The following is a 19,995-nucleotide window of genomic DNA, read 5'->3' as shown; positions in this document are numbered from 1 at the left end:
GACCCTAAATTTTATTTTTCCATGAATTATAACTTCTAATATAAATTAGTTTTCAATTAAGTATTCTGACTTTGGATTGAAAATTCTGTGACACAGATTTAATGCCTAATTCTAGGATGTTTTAGGAATAGGGAAAAAAAATCTCAAAGCTTCTGATTTATTGTCCTTATAGGCACAATACCTAGGGCTGGATTATTAACTAATGCTTTATTTCCATATTTTCTCTTCTTTCATTCTTTCTCTGGTTTGCACAATCGTCTTTGACCCAGCCATTGCCTATGCAATTAAATCACTTTCTCTAAAGACCTTTAACAAGTGTTTGTTGTACATTATTCTCTGTGGGAACTGCTACTTAATTAAAAAAAAAAAAGCTTAGCTTTGGGGGAAATGAAAATGGTCTTTCTCCTTAGCACAAGACATAAAATTTGCTCCTTAAATTTATATTCCTTGAATATCCGATAGACTGTGTTTGGATCTTAGAATTCTGTTGATCCTTGATCTATGTAAAAATTTCTTCCTGTAGGTTTTCTGCTCACCTTTATTCAGGTTTTAACCTATGTCAGCTGCAAATTCAAAGCAATCTCATATTACTTTTTATGACTTACTTGGGGTAATGCCGGATCCCTCCACTTGAGTTTGCTTAGTCCTGGAATCTTCATATTCTGTCAAATCAAACCATGGCTTAACTCTGATTTGGTGACAGATAACAGGCATCATTTAAAAGGAGTTCTTCCTTGTTCATACTAATGTGCCTATAGACTGTAAATATAAAATTAAGAAATAAACGCCATACTCTATATTACATATGACTCATGTGCAGAAGTCTATAGACTCTTAATAGAGAATATAGGAGGTCCAAAAGTCCAGTCTCATCATTTCACAGAGGATGAACATGAGGCCCCAAAAAGTAAAATGGCTGACTCAGTGCCAGACAGACGGCCAGGGAAAAACTAAGTGTTTCACGAAGGAAAAAACCACATGGCAAAACAGTTGCGTCATCTGATGCCAGTCACTGACATAGGCAAGTATCTTGGTGGACACCAAAGCAGAACAAGAAGTATGGCATCCATGCTCTGAATAACTCTGGGAACTGGTCTTAGTTTAGGCAACTTGCCAGCAGGTGCACAGGTGGACTCCGTGTCTCAATTAGGCTTATGTGGTTGTGACCTGGGCTGGATGTAAGTAATAGATGTGTCTGATAGAGCTAGAGGCTTTGTTCTGCAAACATGGTCACAGATGTTACATATGTAAATATGTACATAAGTGTGCAAATGTTACTTGAAAGGAAACAAAACCTATAGATTGCCATTTCTTTTTTTTTATTGGTTGTTCAAAACATTACAAAGCTCTTGACATATCATATTTCATACATTAGATTCAAGTTGGTTATGAACTCCCAATTTTACCCCAAATACAGATTGCAGAATCACATCGGTTACACATCCACATTTTTACATAATGCCCTATTAGTAACTGTTGTATTCTGCTACCTTTCCTATCCTCTACTATCCCCCCTCCCCTCCCCTCCCATCTTCTCTCTCTACCCCATCTACTGTAATTCATTTCTCTCCTTGTTTATTTTCCTATTCCCCTCTTATATGTAATTTTGTATAACAATGAGGGTCTCCCTCCATTACCATGCAATTTCCCTTTTCTCTCCCTTTCCCTCCCACCTCATGTATCTGTTTAATGTTAATCTTTTCTTCCTGCTCTTCCTCCCTGCTCTGTTCTTAGTTGCTCTCATTATATCAAAGAAGACATTTGGTATTTGTTTTTTAGGGATTGGCTAGCTTCACTAAACATAATCTGCTCTAGTGCCATCCAACCCTGAAGACCTTAAAAGAGCTTACTACAGGGATACTGCTACATCGATGTTCATAGCAGCACAATTCACAATTGCTAGACTGTGGAACCAACCCAGATGCCCTTCAATAGATGAATGGATAAAAAAAATGTGGCATTTATACACCATGGAGTATTACGCAGCACTAAAAAATGACAAAATCATAGATTGCCATTTCTAAGATTGTAACCATGTAAAAGATTAGACCTCAGAAATATGAACCTGAAAAATGTATGTGTACATGTATGCATGTTTGCACCTCATCATCTATGTAGTTAAGAATTATATGTATAATTAGAAATATTATCATAATTATAATATTAAAATATGATGAAAAATTGTAACATTGCAACTTTCATTATAATATTATAGTTTTATAATATGCTATTATAATTTTAAATTATGATATTATACACATAGATAAAATTGTATCACTTGGGAACAGATATTAAGTAAACAAATCTCTGCCCTGATCCTTGAGCCTCTTCCCCTCATGTTCAGGAGTCTTCCGAGGACTCATGCTGGCCTCCTGGCTGCAGGAAAACCTGACATCAAAATGCCTTCAGGTTCCTTCTGACAGTTATCATGACCTCTTCTTTTTCATCACAGGTAGAGATTAGTTAACTAGGTTAAATTTTCTTCTTGTCTAATTCTATACGTTGAAAAAAAAAACACCCTGAAATGCAAAATAACATGTTATATAATACAGTCTTCCACTGTGCATCTTGCTTGCTACTAGTTTCCACATGAAAACACAAGGTACCTGCTTATTGTGGTTTAGATGTGCTTTGTTCCCCAAGGGTTTGCAGTCTCCAGAGTGGCAATGTTGGGAGGCAGTATGGACCTTTAAGAGATGAGAGCTGGTGTGAGATCCTTAGGTTATTGTAGGTACTACCCTCAGTATTAATCAACATAGTTCCTCTGAACCCTGAGTTAATTTTCATGTTGTCATAGGAGCAGATCTGACCCTTAAATTGCTCCATGGCTTCCTCTTTTAAGACGTAATATCTTCCTCCCATATGTGGTCCCCCACATGCCATGTGCCATGAGGTCCTCACCAGAGCCAAGCTGATGCCAGAGTCATGTCCTTGAATCTCTAGAACTATGAACCAAATAAACCTTTTTTTTTTTAATGAAGTTAGTCTGTAGTACTGTTGTTATAGTAACAAAAAATAAATTAGTACACTGATTCTTTTTGGGTGCTTACATGTATGCTTTCATTTAGTGGCCAATTACTTTATGATAATCATGCATTAAGTTATTTAATTATGTTTATGAAATATCAGCAATATAGAATAATATTCTATGTATGAATTAGAGATATTTGCTCCTTAAGGATATTCTGCCCTCTCCCCTTTCCTAGCAATAACCTAGTGGGGAAGAAAATCAAAGTGCTTGGCTTCTTTCTACATAAAGCCTGAGATTCCTAGAGTCTGCTTCTGCTGGATTATTTCTCCTGCTGTCCTTTTTGCTCAGAAGCAGGCCCAGAATCCAGAATTGGCTAATCAGTGTGTCTGTTCATGGATCAGTGTATGGACTGGGATGCTTTGTGGCTAGAAGCAGGAGATGAATGAACTTATTGTGGGTCCAAGCAATTAATATATGATGCCACATAACAAAGGAACTGGAGGGAGAAGGTTGAGTGGTGGGGGAGGGTCATTGGCTCAGAATGATACTGCTGGTTCTGCTTCCTCACATGTTGAAGTTTGAACATTAGAGAAGCATACTGAGGCAAGCATATAAAGCAGGGTTTATTTAAAAAGGGGAAACAGAGACTTCTCCTGGGAGGGAGAAGGGGGCCATTGCTGGTATCCTGGTATTCCAAGAAGCCAGGTGTTCTGCCCTTTTTATATGTCCTAGGCTTCCTTTGTTCTTCTGCCCTCTTCCTCCTTATCTTTCTCCATCCTGCATAGGTGACTAGGCATTTGACGAGGCCCAGGACTTTGAGGGATGGATGGTCAAAAGGTGGGAAACAGGTGGGCTGAAAGGGGAAAGGCTAGATGGAGCAGCCAAGGACACATTAATTAACCTTATAGCTTCCTCTAGGGAGGGGCAATGGCTGGGACAGGTTGCCTTAGCAACTGGTTGGAGCAGGGGGAGGTTCTTGATAAGGGTGGAGGAAGGGCTTTGAAGGAATTAACATTTCAATCCTTCAGGGGACGGTCTCCTACTTCCTGGACTCACTCAAAATTGGTCTCCTTGATCCGACTTGACTTGATTTACCTATCTATGCTCACTGCCTGTCTAATTCTGCCTTCAAGAATATCATAGAGGACTTAACATGCCACTTTCAGCTCTCCTCAAAGGGTTGGCTTCTTGTTCTCCAGTTTGTTTTACCCCATGGTTCCTAACAAAAACAAATTTTAAAAAAGCATGTAAAAGCAGAAAGTGAGGGAGTAGCCAGGATAAGCCTGAAAACGAATTCTCCTTTCCTCTGCTCTCCTTCCTGAAAACAAACACTTCCGAAAGCATTTTTTCGCAGACTCTCCTTAGTGTCTCACTACTTACAGTGGGTTAAGGGAAACAGGAAAAATGGGTGCCTAGCATTCTTAGCCAAAATCCCAGGGAGCAGATGCAGTCCGCAAGGAAAAAAGTAGGGAGGGAAATGTTCACTGAGTGTTAAAGTGTCTTCCACAATCGGAATGAAAAAAAAAAAAAAGAACAATAAACATTGTTGGAGTTTATTCATTCATTCCCTTGGTCACATCAGCCTGAGCCCAGTAGCTGATATCACCATGGAAACAAGGCAGGAACAGAGCTGCCTAGTTCCTGTCTGTTCCAAGCTTTGGATCCTGTAAATTCTTAGATTTTTTTTTAAAGGCTTCTTGCTTCCGTTGGTGGTTTGCTCTTTACAACCAAAGGCACCCTGATTCCAGGACTACCACGTGGGAAGTCAGATTAAATGGGATCTGACATCAGTCCTGACATTCAATGTTTGTGTGACCTGGAATTAGCCATGCCATCTCTCTGAATCTCAGCTTTGTTATCTATGGAATCAAATTGTTTAATCGCTGGAATTCTATTGTCAGTATCAATTCCATGATTTTTTTTTTTTGTGAGATCTATTATTATAGTCAATTACAGGCCTTCTGTCTCTTGAATATCCATGAAATCATTGAATAAATTTGCTTTTTTTAATGCTACGTTAAAAACCAAACAGCTTATTAATCTCATCATAAATAAATTAAAATAGAAATTAAATTTAAAAATCCAAGAGACTTCTGAAGGCCAAATTGTATAGCAAACATGATGATTGTAGTATCCTCATGATAGATCTGGTGACACAGTATGGAGTAGCATGAAATTATAAATTAATTGGAAATTAATATCTCATGCAGCCTTTTGATTTTATTTTATTTTTTAACTTTTGCTGCTCCTTGGCAGCAAATCAGCAAATACTAATTAAGTACCACTATGTGCTAGGCACAGTACCTGGTACTGAGGATGAAATCAGATGTGATGTCTATGTCTTTGGACTAAATTTGCCAAGAGGCAATAAATAACCAAGGAACTACATCTTAAGACAGGGAGAACTGTGTGTCTTTCCCATGAAAATCTCAGAAGTAGGTAGTCTAGGGAGGTATATGGAGATCCAGGCACTTTTCATAGTGTGGCTTTACCATCTGTGGGCTTCTCTTCTCAGTCACTGCATGATCAGGATGGCTGCTGCAGCCTCATTTATCAGGTCTCCTTCTAGCTGGAAAAAAAAGGAGCATGGGATAAGGAGGTAAGAGAAAAGGTGCACACTGGTTGTTTTTAAAGGAAGTTTTCTGAAGCTGCTTCAGGAAATCCTGCTCATTGGCCATAAGATAGTCATACTCCTAATTGCAAGGGGAGCAGGCAAATACAGCCTTTATTTTGCTATGTGCCCCCCCGCCAAAATTGGAGGAAGATAGATATCAATGAACTGTTAGTATGCTTCACTATTTCTGATGACTTAGTTTTCTCAGGATGCACATGTAAGAACTTAGTTACAATGCATTGTAGAAATAACAATGCACATACACATGTATTTCACAATGGAAAGCAGGTGGTACGGCACATAGGGGAAGGGCTTATAGGATGAGGCTATGCCTAGACTAAGACATAAGTTAAATTTAAGGAAGAAACACTAAAGTGTTGCAGGCTACTATCAAAAGTCCAGTACTAAAGGAACATATATTCTAAGTTACAAATGCTAGGAAGTGATATTGACACATCATGCAAGTATCAAGTATTTTAAGTATCAAGGCAGAGATTATATCACGGAATTTTTTAATGTGTATGTAACATGAAATACTGTGTCTTAAGATGATAAGATTTTGTTTTATATAAACCAGTAACCTACAAAAATAATTGTAATTCCTTATATTAATCACCGACAATTTTTTTTGTTTACCTCATGCTTTATTTTATAATCACCCACAATTTAACAATGAAAATAACACCCCAAAGTATAAAACACTTAGGAATTAACATAACAAAAGAAGGGTAAGAAGTATATGCTAAAAACTATAAAATGTGGATATGAGAAATTAAGGAAGATTGAAATAAATAGAGAGACATCACATGTTGATGAACTGGAAGACTCAATATCGTTAAGATGGTAATTATGCAATTGATCTGTAGATTTAATATGGTCTCTCACTACAGGCTTTTTCTCCCATAGAAATTGACAAACTGATCTTAAAATAGGTATGAAAATGTAAAGCATCCAGGACCAAGAAATTTCAAAGAAGAGAAAGTTAGAGAACTTACACTATTTAGTTCAAAACTTATTGTAAGCTTACATTAATCAGACTGTGTGGTATCGGCTTAGAATAGACAAATAGAACAATGGATAAAAATTAAGAGGTCCCCAAACAAAACCCTTCTATTTGTGGTCCATTGATTTTTCAACAAAGATTTCAAGGCAATTCAAAGGGGTAACTATATATATTTTTTTCAACAATAAGTACTGGGACAATCAGATATCCAAGTGCAAAACAGAACAGTGAGTTTAGATATTACCTTACACCATACATAGATTAATTTAAAATGGTTCTAATAGCTAAAATTATAAAACTTCTAAAAGAAAAGAGAAAAATTTTTGTGATCTTGGGTTAGGCAGTGGGTTCTTAGATATGACACCAAACGCACAATGCATAAAAAAATGATAAATTGGACTTTGTCAAAAATAAAACTCTTGCTCATCAAAAGACAACATTAACATAATAAAAAAGCAAGAATCTAAGAGAAAATATTTGCAATCATTTTTTTCTGATAAAGAAATATATTTAGAATACACAGAGATCTGTTACAACATAATAAACAATTCATTTTAAAAGTCAGAAAATATTTTAATCAACATTTCACCAAATATGATGCATGAACAGCCACTAAGACAACAACATTTTTCATTAGGTGATCACTAAGTACAACCACAGTGAGATACTATTTCATAACCACTAGAATGGCTATTATCACAAAGGTAATTAGAAGTGTTGGTGACAATGTGGAGAAAATGAAACCCCCATGCATTACCATGCTAATTGAAAATTATGTTCCCATAAAAATCTGTTCCAACAGAATTATTCATAGTTTCCAAAGATATAAACAATCCAAATGTCCATCAAATGGTAAATGACTAAGCAAAATGGAGTACATACACACAATGGAATATTATTTAGCAATCAAAAGAAACAAACTACTGATATCTTACAGAATGAAGTAACACTAGAAAATTGTATTAAGTGGAAGTTGCCAAACCTGATAGTTTATATATTACAGTATTACATTTATATGAAATGACCAGAATAGGCAAATTGGTAAACAGAAAGCAGATAGTATTTTCCTGAGAGTGGGAGCTGAAAGCAGACTTCACTACAATGTGCACAAAGAATCTCTTACAGGATTGTAAAACTATTTTAAAATTGAATTGTGGTTCTAGTTGCCTGACCCTAAATTTACTAAAATTCTTTAGCTTGGACATTTAAAATGGGTATTTTATGATATAAAAATTAGACCTCGATAAAGTTATCAACAAAATAAAACAGAACAAAGCACAATTCTGAATCAGAGTGGTTGTGGATTGCATTAGAAATACTAAACAGGAACCCTAAGAAGAACTCTGTTTGTAGACATGTTCCAACTTTACTCTGGCAATTCTGGTTCTCCGGGTATGAGGTGGGCTTGGGCCTTGATTTTATGAAAATGCTATCAGGCACATTTTAAGTGCACTTTTAGAAAATGGTACAGTAGGGAGACACTGAAGACTTGTAAATCAGCATGGGCTATAATTAGATTTTTCTTTTAGGTATGAAACAATGGCAGTGTGATGGGTGGATCTGAGTATTATTATTATTAATTTTATTTTATTTTATTTTATTTGTAGAACTAGAGACTCTAAGAGCTTGTTTAGGGAAAAAATAAGGACCCATCTGAGGGGAGGTAAAGTGATTGTTGGTTCATCTGTAAAATGAGGATAACAGGCCCATTTTATTAGACCTTATTTCATGGAACTATGAGGATTGAAGGAGTTTATATAGGTAAGGTACTTAAAAAGCTGCTGGCCTAGAGTATCACATAAATATTTACAGTTACTGTGATTAAAATTAGCTACGGTTTAGGAGATACCTAGGGATCTGCAGTATAGATTTGGATGATCAGATGAAAGTGGTGATATTGACTCTGTAAAAGAGGAAAAGGATCCAGATGACAGGAGAGGAGGAGGGGATGAGAGCTAGGACTAGGCAGCCCTCACCCCAGTGTTGTGTAGTGCAAACACAAGGACAGCTGTGGTCTTAGCCAGTTTGCTTATATAGGTGGGGAGGGAGTTGGAATCCAGGATAGAGCAGGTACTTTGACCATTGGGTCTGGTCCCCTCACTGTGCTGAAGGAAATACAAAGCAAATTTGCTGTTAAGTGGGACAGAACAGTGGACATGGAAAAACAAATAGGAGTTACATAAATTCTTATTTCCTCATCTTCTAGAGTTTTAATTGTCTCTGTCAGTGACTACTACATAGTTTGTCTTTAGGTCAGAAATTTCTCACATTGTCTTTAATGAAAATAGATCTGGAATGGTTTCTGGTGTATTAATTCATCCATAAAACATACTATATGACTTGGGTAAGAGGAAAACTTGGGTAAGAGGATGGCATAAATGGCCCTTGAGGCCAGCCAAGGAAGACTCTGCCAGTATTTTTGCATTTTACAAAGTGAAAAAGCATCTATTCATCTATCCCTCAAGGACATAAAATATAACAGGCAACTTGATCAAAATTAATATAACTCCTTTAGTTCTAATAAAAAATTCATTTATTATGATAATATCTTTGTAAATGTGAAGTATCTTCCTCTTAATGATTTTCTAAAACTCTGGTGGTAGAATCACATTTTGCTTTATTCTAACCATGGGAAATAGTTGTGGAGAACAGCCTGATCAGATGACTGTTTATAGGTACAGACCAAGAAAACTGCTTCTTAAGAGTTGTTTAACATTTTAGGGAACCAGTAGCAGGTGATCTACTTTCATAAATAATAGACTGAATAAGAAAGAGGTAAGGGAAATAATTTCCCCCAAATTATAAAAGAGTGACAAATGAGCAAGAATAGGTAATGTTTGTATAAATAATTATCTTACTTTATCTGGGTAGGATGTCTGGAGAGTAGAGAGTCCTAATTATATGATTCTGATCAAGAGATTTCCATGCATACCCAAACCTGACTAATTTTCAAGGAATTGGGATAAAACAAACCATATTTAAAATTAGGACTTTATTAATTTTTAATAATTTTACTTAATGATTCAGAAAATGCTCAGGTATTGAACAGGCTTTGGGTTCAATGCCATCACATGAGGACAGAACTGTGAAGGTCAAAGACAGGCCTAGTGTTTATGTGCCTTGTGGCATACCCAGCAATTGCTTCAAAAAAAATTATCTCGTGTGCCTCTATATTAGTTGTGTTTAATGACTATATGACCTACATTAAGTAGAAATTTCCAAGAATGACCAGGAGGAACAGTCTAGACATTAGAAAAAGGAACCTTGGACATGCATGGATAGAGATCATTGCTTTTCTGATGACCTTAGTGCCAAAATCTACCCATGGAGCAGCAGTCCTTCATACTGAAACAGAGATTGTTTTCTCTTTTAGATCCTCAAGCACATTTTTAACATAACCCATCTCTATGGTTTAGAGGTGGGAGACCAAGTTCATTGCTGTTCCATATGTTCTGCATCTTTATCTTCATAGATAAATTTTTATGAATGTTCCCAGAATTTCATGATCGGCACTGGCAAAATTGCTTTAAAATGGTTCTGAGGATTTCCCAGAAATTTATCCTTTGCTCTGCCTGTGATGGTATGGCAGGGTTCCCAGACCAGTCAAATTCAATTCTGATGATAAAGTGATAAGATGCATATTTCCCTGAGGAGGAAAGAAGGAAGTGGCCTACTATGCTATTAGAAAAAAAGCTCTCTAAATATTTTATTAAACCATCTCTGGTGCAAGCCCATGTCTGTCTCTTCAAATATTTAGAGCAGCTCAATTAGCTTCGGAAGGCACTTTCAGAGAGCTTTCAGCTAGCTCATGCCATGGACAGATGGCATGGGGTAACTGGAGCACGGAGGATGTCTACCCTCTAAATGAGGGCGTGTAGACGTGGAAGCTGCGTGCATGAAGACTCTTGGCAAGAACACAGCTTGTGGCTGCCAAGATTTCAAAGGTCAGAGAGGAGGTTTCGAGATTTCACTACTGTGGGAAGTTTCCCATTGTCTGCTTCCTAAATTCATTTTCTCAGAAATGTTCTGGCTGTGATGTGGTAACCTATAGCTACCAGAGAGGAGGACTCTTCCTCAGAGAGATAGCAAGGCCTGAACTAGATGTCAGTGGGCCATCTGTTCTGGCTTTGTTAGTGGGCTGGGGTTGGGTGGCGGAGCAAAGGAAAATCCTATCTGCAAGCTTTCTAAATAGTGTACCAGGCATTGCATTTTCCAAATTCAAAAATTTCCACCAGGCGAATATTGTGTTTTCTTTTCTTCTTTTTAAAACTTTTTATTTGTTCTAAATCCAGTGTTATAAAAAAAAAGTTTCTTAAATAGTGCACAGAGTTCCCCTTTACCCCTCACTCAGCTTCCCCTTCTACTAATACCTTGTATACTCATAGTTGAATGTGATCAAAACCAGAAAATTAACATTGATATTATATTATTAAGTTACAGACTTATTCAAATTTCACTGGGTTTTCCACCATTGCCCTTTCTCTGTGTTCTTCCTGTTTAAAAATAAAGCCACACAGGAATTAAGTAAATTTACTTAAGGATATAATCAACCTCAGCCTGATTCTAAAGCATGTGATTTATTTTTATTTTATTTTTAAAAACTATATCATACTTTGTCTACAATTTTGGAAAGAGCTCAGGATTCCAGGACTTTTGGAAATCTAAACTCTTTTTCTGGATCTGCCTTTATTAACTGTGTATCTGGATTCAAGTCATTTCCCCCCCCACCCTCTGAGTCTCAGTGTCCTCAAAGTGTACTTTTATGCTCACTTATTGCTGTGATTAGATGATGTTATTCTATGATTCTATGATCTAATTGGCTTTGTTTCTCTTAGGGTTTCTCATCTGTTCAGTGAGCTCAATGACCATAACAACCTTTACAGAAAAAATGATACAACATCTGTTCTTAGAATTTATTTTGAAAGAATAAAGCCCTTTCAACCTGGTAGATATTATTCATATTTATGTAATTATCTTATGCTTACAGTTTCTGTGCATCAGGAATTAGACAGGCACAGTGGGGCGGCTTATTTCTGCCTCATCATTAGTGGTGGGTGAAATGAAAAAATTCAAATGGCTTAGGAGGGAATCACGGATTTTAAAATGCGTTCTCCTACTTGTATCTTTTGACATCTTGGGCAGGGTGGATGCCAGGAAGGGTTTACCTGGGAGTATCAATCCATAACATCAACATGTGGCCTTTCCAGGATGGCAGTGTCTGTGCCATCAATCCTCTTCCATGGTGGATGGCTTTCCCTGAGCACATGTCCTAAGAAAACCAAGCTAAAGCTCCATGGCATTTCTGTCATGGCCTGAGAAGTCCCTCAGTGCCACCTCTACCAGATTCTGTTGACTCCTAGTACTTCATAAGGTAGCCCAGATTCAAGGGGAGGCAAATTAGACTTTACCACTCCCTGGGAAATGACAAGGTCATATTATAGAAAAGCATGTGGAATGGGAGAGATGGTGGGGCAACTTTGGAAAACACACTCTGCCACAACATTAAATAGAATGATAATAACAAATCCTAAGCCAAAGAGAATATTCCTTCAGGGACCCCTCTCCCCTCTTTAATCAAAACACTGTTGCTCTTATTAGAATTGCTTGTAGCTTTTTTTTTTCTCATTCTTCTGTAGATCCTCAAATATTACATTTTACATAACAAAGACAAATAAACCTTTATCTTGGGCTTTTAGGCTGCATGCCTATTACCTGCTACCTAACACACATTACCTTCTCCCTCTAATTTTTGCTATAGGCTTCATTTTATCTGCAGAAGGATTTCATCACATTCCAGTGTGCAGTGGTCAGCCTTTGTCACTTTTTGGCTGGGCAACTTGACCAATGTCTTTACTCTTTATAAACCTTCATCTGAGATATGAGAATTTGGGGAGATAGTTGGTTCCTATGATTTCCTAGAACTCTCTTGTTGGCTTCTTGTACTTATGTACATGGGTACATTCTTCTACATGTGTTTGGTTTTGCTATGGTAGATTTCCCTTAAAAAAAAATCCCCTGCCACTTTATATTAGTGAATTTTACCACCCTTGGAATTCCTCATAGAAGCCAACTGACCTTTCATCATCAATTCATAATCATTGCTGCACTCAGAGCCCAGGTCTGCAAACCACACAGTGTTCTTATGTATTTGGAGGTCCACATAAATAACATGAAAAGAGAATGGCAATTCTTGATGAAGTCATCTGGGCACAATTCACTTTTCAGCTACTGTGTGGTTTCTAAAACTTTCCAAACCTCAGAATTAAAAAAAATAAAACTGCACCAATCGAATATAAATAAATCAACCGGTGAAAGGAAGTCTAGTAGAGTAGAGGAAGAATGGGAAGTGGGGGGAAATGAGGGAAAACTGGGAGGGGAAAAGGAGGATCCTGAACTAAAATTGAATTCCATGCATCTGTGTTTGTCAAGGTGAACCCAACTACTATGTATAACCATAAGACTCTAATAAAAAATGAAAGAGAGGGAAAAAAAAAAGCAAAATCCTCAAACATCTATTTGCAGAATAAAGTGTTATGTAAAGATGTTTGTCTTCCTTTTTTGTTTGTTTGTTTTTGGAGACAGAGTCTTGTTAAGTTGTCCAGGCTGACCTTTAACTTGCAATCCTGCCTTTCAAGTAGCTAGGAGTACAGGTTTGCACTGTGCCTGTCTCTAACACAAAGAGCTTTGAAAATAGTTATATTTTTATTTCTATCAAATGTGACATTTGCTTCCTTCCTCAATTCCTGCTTACCTGTCAGCATTCAGTTCACATGTTACCTGCTCTTGGAATTAATTTGAGCATATTTTCCCATTATATAAATGTCTAGTAGCTTATTCTTAGTCTAACCCATCGTTATTATAATTAAAAAGTTAATTGTTGGCTATCTTTTTTTTTAGAGAGAGAGAGAAAGATAATTTTTTAATATTTATTTTTTAGTTTTTGGTGGACACAACATCTTTATTTTACTTTTATGTGGTGCTGAGGATCAAACCCAGTGCCCCACACATGCCAGGTGAGCGCGCTACCACTTCAGCCACATCCCCAGCCCAAGTTGGCTATCTTTTACTTCTGATTTTGTATAAACTTGTTGAATATAGGAGTGTTCTGGCTAATTTATTATATCCTGATGGATAGTACTTTGCCTGCCCTCTAATAGGTGCTTGGAAAAGGTTGACTATAAGAATGAAGAATGTGTCGTACACTTGATCCTTTGGATTGAGGTAGGGGGATCATCCAGTTACCGTAACCACGAGGCCCTCTGAGATTTACCTTTTCTACAACATAGCAGGAGCCATGCTCACAGGCAAGGACACTAGCTTTTCTCCAGCCTCTGGGGTGGCATACTCTGACAGCAGGACACCTATTATCTGTTGTGTTTTGTGCACTTTGGAAGAGCATGTAATATTCCCATAAAACATTCTATGTTTTTTCCTTGTTGCTTCTTCCCTTTTCTGAGGGAACATCTTTATTTGGCTAACACTGTTCCCTTCTTTTACAAATGAGCCGTGTTAAGAAATTTTAAAGGACTTGGGATGCTCTCACTTCCTTTGCTCTTGATTTTCTATCTAGCCATAGAACTGCCCTTGTGGATGTAACAGTGCCCTCTTGATCACATGCAAACTTGCTCCTGGCTCCCAGCCCAAGTTTGGAGTAGTGTTGCAAATGTCAGCTCTCTTAAGTAGTTCTCAAATGTTTAGTACCAATGGATCAACTTTTTCTTACTCTCACCCACTGCTAAATGGCACTCTTTATTCAGTGGCAGCAAAACAGAGCCAACTTAACATGGAAACTGCAATTTGAAAGTTGGCATACAGCTCCTGTTTATATCTAGCTCAGGCTGGACTGTTATCACTGTTGATAACTGTACCTAACAAGTCAGAAATAACCGAGCTTAAGAAAGTGTTCATACTTTCACCCTCTCTGTCAACATGAACTTTAAGATACTAAATAAGTCATATCCTCAAAGTGAAGCTTAGTGGAAATATCATAGTTACTCAAAGGTCTACAATAGCTCTCTAAAAGGCATATCAAACATTTTGCATCCAAAACCTTCCCATTTATTTATTCACTTATCCAGCTAGTAGTTGTGGTGTAAATAACCTGTGTCAGGTGTATAACAATGAATATTGAGACTTCCTCCCTGACCTAATGTGTCTTGCTTCGTTTTACAAGAGAAAAAGCTGAGCATAGAACTTGGAAATTTGTTTGAAGTTTTTATGATAATAATGATGAAGTCAAATGCATTATACCTTAATACTATTGGCATATTTACTATATGTGTCTTTTTTGGGAAGAGGTACATGAATTATTTAGGTAATTTGGACTAGTTCTTTTATTTTTTCCCTAATTATAGAGACCTGTGTGCAATGTAAATTTTTCCTAGGAAAATTGTACATTTTCTTTAGTTCACCGCCGTGATTTGAGTGTAGGACCAATAACAACTTTTGGGGTTTAGGTTATATCCAAATAAAATGTATTGGATACTTACTGTGTTGTAGTCACTATGCTAAACTGTGTAGGGGATTCACAACTGGGCCTGTGTAGAGAAGATTTCCATGGAAAAAATGAACCAAGGCAGATTCAAGAAGCAAATGGAATGATTGACTGTGGTAGGATATAAAGAGCAGAGACGTGAGCCTCCATTTCTATCTCAGGACACATACTATCCACTGTATGCATTTTGTCATTTATCCTTTTATTATGTCTTCTGCAAATTGCAATTGACCAAAGTGTTGGTTTGATTTTTTTTCTAACTTTGGTAAAGGGAAGAAAGTACACATAATGCTAACTGGCTTTGGAAACCGTAGATATAATGTATATGCTTTGTTCGCCAGTCATTAGACAAGATCTGTAAGGATGGAATGGGCCTTCAGGACCATCTACTTTATTCCCTTCTGATGCAAAATCATACATTTACTGTGTACTTGAACATTTTAATGGATGTGACACCCACAAATGTGCAAATAGAAATATAAAATAACCAGTTTTTTATGCTTTTACCGAACATTTTCTCATTAAATTCTCCGAACAACCCTGTTAGTTCTTTTTAAAACAGCACTAATTATTTAGAACATCTTCTCCATATCAACTAGAACTTTCTTTTTGCAATATCTAATGGATGATCTTGATTTGACTAAATGCCTAAATGCTAAGCAGAATAAGCTAATTCTTCTTTTAGATGACATAGTTGAAGGCTCTATCAAGTTCTCTTTTTCTAATAATTCTCTCTCTCCCTTAAGCTACTTCACTTTGCCATTCTTTTGGTCTAACACTTCCATTCTTTTTTACCTCTTCCTTATATGACTTTCCTGCCAGACCTAGCTGTTTCTTTCTGAGCATATTTTTGCCACCATGTCCTTTAAACTGAGGCTCTGGGAATTAATACACTATTTCAGTATCTGGCTAGGGATTGTACAGTGAGATTCTTACCTATCTGGATCAGGATATTTTCTTTAGCATGATGTGAAGTATTGTAGCTTAGAGTTCAAAATATGGACTCTATCCCTTAGCTATGTGACTTTGAACAAGTTACCCAGCCTCTAAGTTTGAGCTTTGTTTTACATCTTAAACACAGGAATCTTAGTATTTACAAAGTAGTTGTTTTGTGAGGATCAATTGAGATAATAAGACAGTGTGTATAATCAGTGTACAATAATAAGAACAATAATAATATTATAGCATAATAACCAATTTGGTGAAAGTACATAATTCTGTTCACTTATATTAAACATCTTGCAATAAAACCCTCTTGATTTCTTTTATATATTAACTTATATGTCTGGTCTTTGCCAGCCTATAGGCCAGTGGTTCTTCAAACTTACCTGTATATTAGAATCACGTGGAGAATATTTAGGAATTCCAATGCCCAGGTGGTACCTCAGAAATCAATGAAATCATAACTTATAAGGGTGAAGACAAAGCATCAGTACTTTTGAACCTTTAAAAATATTCTCATGTACAACTAAGTTTGAGAATCAATGCTATAGAATATTAGCAATTAAAGGATACTTAAACACCATCTAATTCAACACATTTATATAAAAAGCATTAAAAACATTTTTTTTCCTGAAATATACAGAACATGTCATGCCAAATCTCTTTTTTATACAATAAACTGGAAGTATTGGTGATTTGCACGCATAGCTTACATTTTCTAAACAGAATAATTTAAACATTAAGCCGTACCTTCTATTTTATTTTTATTTTTTTGGTACCAGGGATTGTACCCAGGGGGCTTGGTCATTGAGCCATATCCTTAAGCAACAATAGCAGCTATAACAAATAAGATACAAATATTAATAGCTTAGCACAGTAAGAGTTTATTTATCACTTGGGTCAAGTGCAATGTGGATATCTCTGATTAACAGAAGGATTTATAACATAGGAACCCAAACTCCTTTCATTTTATATTGTTGCCCTCTGTTAATTCTTAGAGTTTTTCCTAAAAAGTCATTGGTCATTTTATTAGTCTGGGTTTTGCAGAGAAACAGAACCAATAGGCTGTGTGGTGTGTGTGTGTGTGTGTGTGTGTGTGTGTATGTGTTTAGAGAAAGAGAATGATTTACATTAAGTCACTGGTTCATGTACTTGATTATTGAGGCTAGTGAGCCTAACCATATGACATGGGTTGGTAGGCTAGAGAACCAGAGAAAAGTTAATCTTGTGGTCCATATCCAAAGTCTATCTGGTACAGATTTTTTTCCTTTTTCCTGTTTGGGAGAGTTAAGTCTTTTATTCTATTTAGGCCTTCAACTGATTGGATAAAGCCCATCCACATTGTGGAAAGCAATATGTTTTACTTAAATCTCACTGATCTCAATGTTAATCTCATCCAAAAATACTCTCACAGAAATATACAGAGTAATATTTGATTATATATATATAATTATACATATATCATATTACATATGATATATATGATATATGTATAATTATATATATATATAATCAAATATTACTGAATATATATATATCATTACATATGATATATGTATAATTATGTATATTCATATATATCATTATTTGTATATATATATATATATATATATATATATATATATATATATATATATATGAATGAACCATAGTCTGGCCAAAATTCACAGCCATGCATGAATAGTCTTCATTAAGAAAAACTAGAGGTTTGGGGTTGTGGCTCAGTGGCAGAGTGCTTGCCTCACACATGTAAGGCACTGGGTTTGATCCTCAGCACCACATAAAAATAAATAAATATATTATGTTCATATATAATTAAAAATATTTTAAAAAGTAAAGAAAAACTGGATATGGAACTCATTACATCTGCTCCTATTCCACTAACTAGAAGTCAGGGCATGGCTCTCTCTACTCAAGGATAAGGGAAGCTGGGAAACAGCTCAGGTGTATGCACAAGACCAAAGGAGATGGGTTGTGAGCATCTATCCACAACCTCCATATATCAGACCTGTATATTTAAGAAATAAAGAAATAGATATCTCATTGACTGGTAGAGGCTTATGTACTTGTTTCTTCTTTTTTTAACTGAAGTACAGAACTTTTTCTAAGTCTATATGATTTGTTTAGCCTTGTTATACTTTTTCCTCTTTGTTGCAATCAAACCTCCATTCTAAATGTACTTCTAAAGGGAATTGACAATGTTAATAATAATAACAATTGCATTTTCATTAGAGGAAGAGTCTCCTTGCCCCAAGGTTAGAGCAGACCTTCTGGTAACCCTGTAAGTGCTCATAGAAATTATAACTGCCTTAAACAATTAGAATATAGGACCCCTCTCTGAGTATTCTGTTTTCTATGTAAAAAAGAAGGAGGAGGGACGATGAGAGGAGAGAAAAATAGTTTTCTTTCTGGGATAGATTCCATTTTCAAAAGTTCTTAATCCAGGCTACACTTAGAAACACCTGGGGAATGCTGGGGTGGCCAGTGAAGAGTGCTTTCCTAGAATGCAGAAGGCCCTGGGTTCAGTCTGCAGCTGTAAATAAGAAAAAAAGCTACCTGGGCAGCTTTCAGAAAATTCTGTGCCTGGAACCTAGCTTCAGACATTTTTACCTAATTGGTCTGCAGTATGGCTCAGGCATCAGTGCAAGATATATTCATGCTTTTATAATAATGTCAAATGGATACTGCTGTTATATAGAATTAAAAAGAACCAATAATAATAAAAAAGAGAGCTCTTTAGGTAAATATGACATGGGGTAAGGATTTCTTCTTTAAGATCATAAGAAGAATATGACAGGTGTAGAAATTATTTCTTTAGGTCAGGAGTTACTTTTTTAAAAATTCCTTTTGTTAGCAGGGTTAAAATCTGGAGTTGCAAATTTGGATATTCATTTAAATATTGAGTATATTTTTCCTATGGTCTTTTTTGAGTAGCAACACACACGGGGGGAAAAAACCACATAGTAGTTAGGTGATAAAAAAAAGGTGACAGAAGCTCTGAAGTAGAAATTATTTGCAAGTCAGGTTAGAAATTAACTAGTATTTTGGGTATGGAATTTAAGGATTCCTGTAGTTTCATGTACATAAAATAAAGATAATGTGAATTACCATGTGAATAGCAGTTGAGGAGCTTGGAGATTTTTTTTTTTTTTTTTTTTTTTTTTATGAAGAAGCCCAAAGCAAGCCATCCTCTTCCTTTTTTGGAATGATCATTCCACCTGTTGGAATGTTCTTGAAACTGTTGATCATTCCACCTGTTGAGTTCTTGAAACTCAAAATGAGTCTCAAGAATAAAAAATAGAAAAAAATTGAGGAAGCTATTTTCATAATTTAAAGTTTTAATATACATATGGCTTTTAAAACAGGGGTATAACATGAATAAGATATGTATGTTTTGAGTAAACGGTTAACAAAAGAATGTTTTTTCCTTTTGCATAACAATTTGGTCCTCATTTATCTTTCTAGCTCTGTTTGCCTGCAAACAAATAAAGATGGTATGGTCAATTTTGTTACTAGGCAACATTATAAATTCAACCCCTGATTGCTACTGATGGCACTGCTCTTGGATGGGGAGACCTGCAAACACCTGATGGGAAGCTGTAACTCAGCTTTCCTGAACTGTGACTCAGGTAACTGGCATGCCATTTTAGGATCCCTGGCAGCTAGACATCTATTGAGTTACTACAAAAGATGGGAGGCATGTGGCTTCTAAATCAGGATATCATCACTCCTGTTGGATGTGGGTTTTGTAGCTGCTGAAAACTGAGTGAACTTCTGCAGAAACAGGAGCATTTGACTCTTTCTTGCTGGTAAGCTGCTTCTCTTGTCCTAGACTCCTTAGTCAGTGATCCTTACAGTGTGGTTTCCCAGTCCTGCAGCACCATCATCTGCAGGAAACTAATTAAAATTCAACATTCAGGGTCCTACCTCAGGCTTACAGAATCAGAAATCCAGATAGAAGAGGAAGGATC

The 19,995-nt window shown here is 36.3% G+C and overlaps 1 protein-coding gene across 4 annotated transcripts in view; it reads left to right on the top strand.

The window, feature by feature from the left end:
* Rgs7 (regulator of G protein signaling 7) overlaps window positions 1-19,995 on the top strand; it is a 490,322-nt gene that overhangs the window by 102,627 nt on the left and 367,700 nt on the right. The window lies entirely within an intron of this gene.

This window comes from Marmota monax, unplaced genomic scaffold (genome assembly GCF_021218885.2).
Source record: "Marmota monax isolate L192 unplaced genomic scaffold, Marmota_monax_Labrador192_F-V1.1 WCK01_AAM20220418_F8-fsc00090, whole genome shotgun sequence".
NCBI lineage: Eukaryota > Metazoa > Chordata > Mammalia > Rodentia > Sciuridae > Marmota > Marmota monax.
This window is presented reverse-complemented; position numbering and strand designations above follow the sequence as displayed.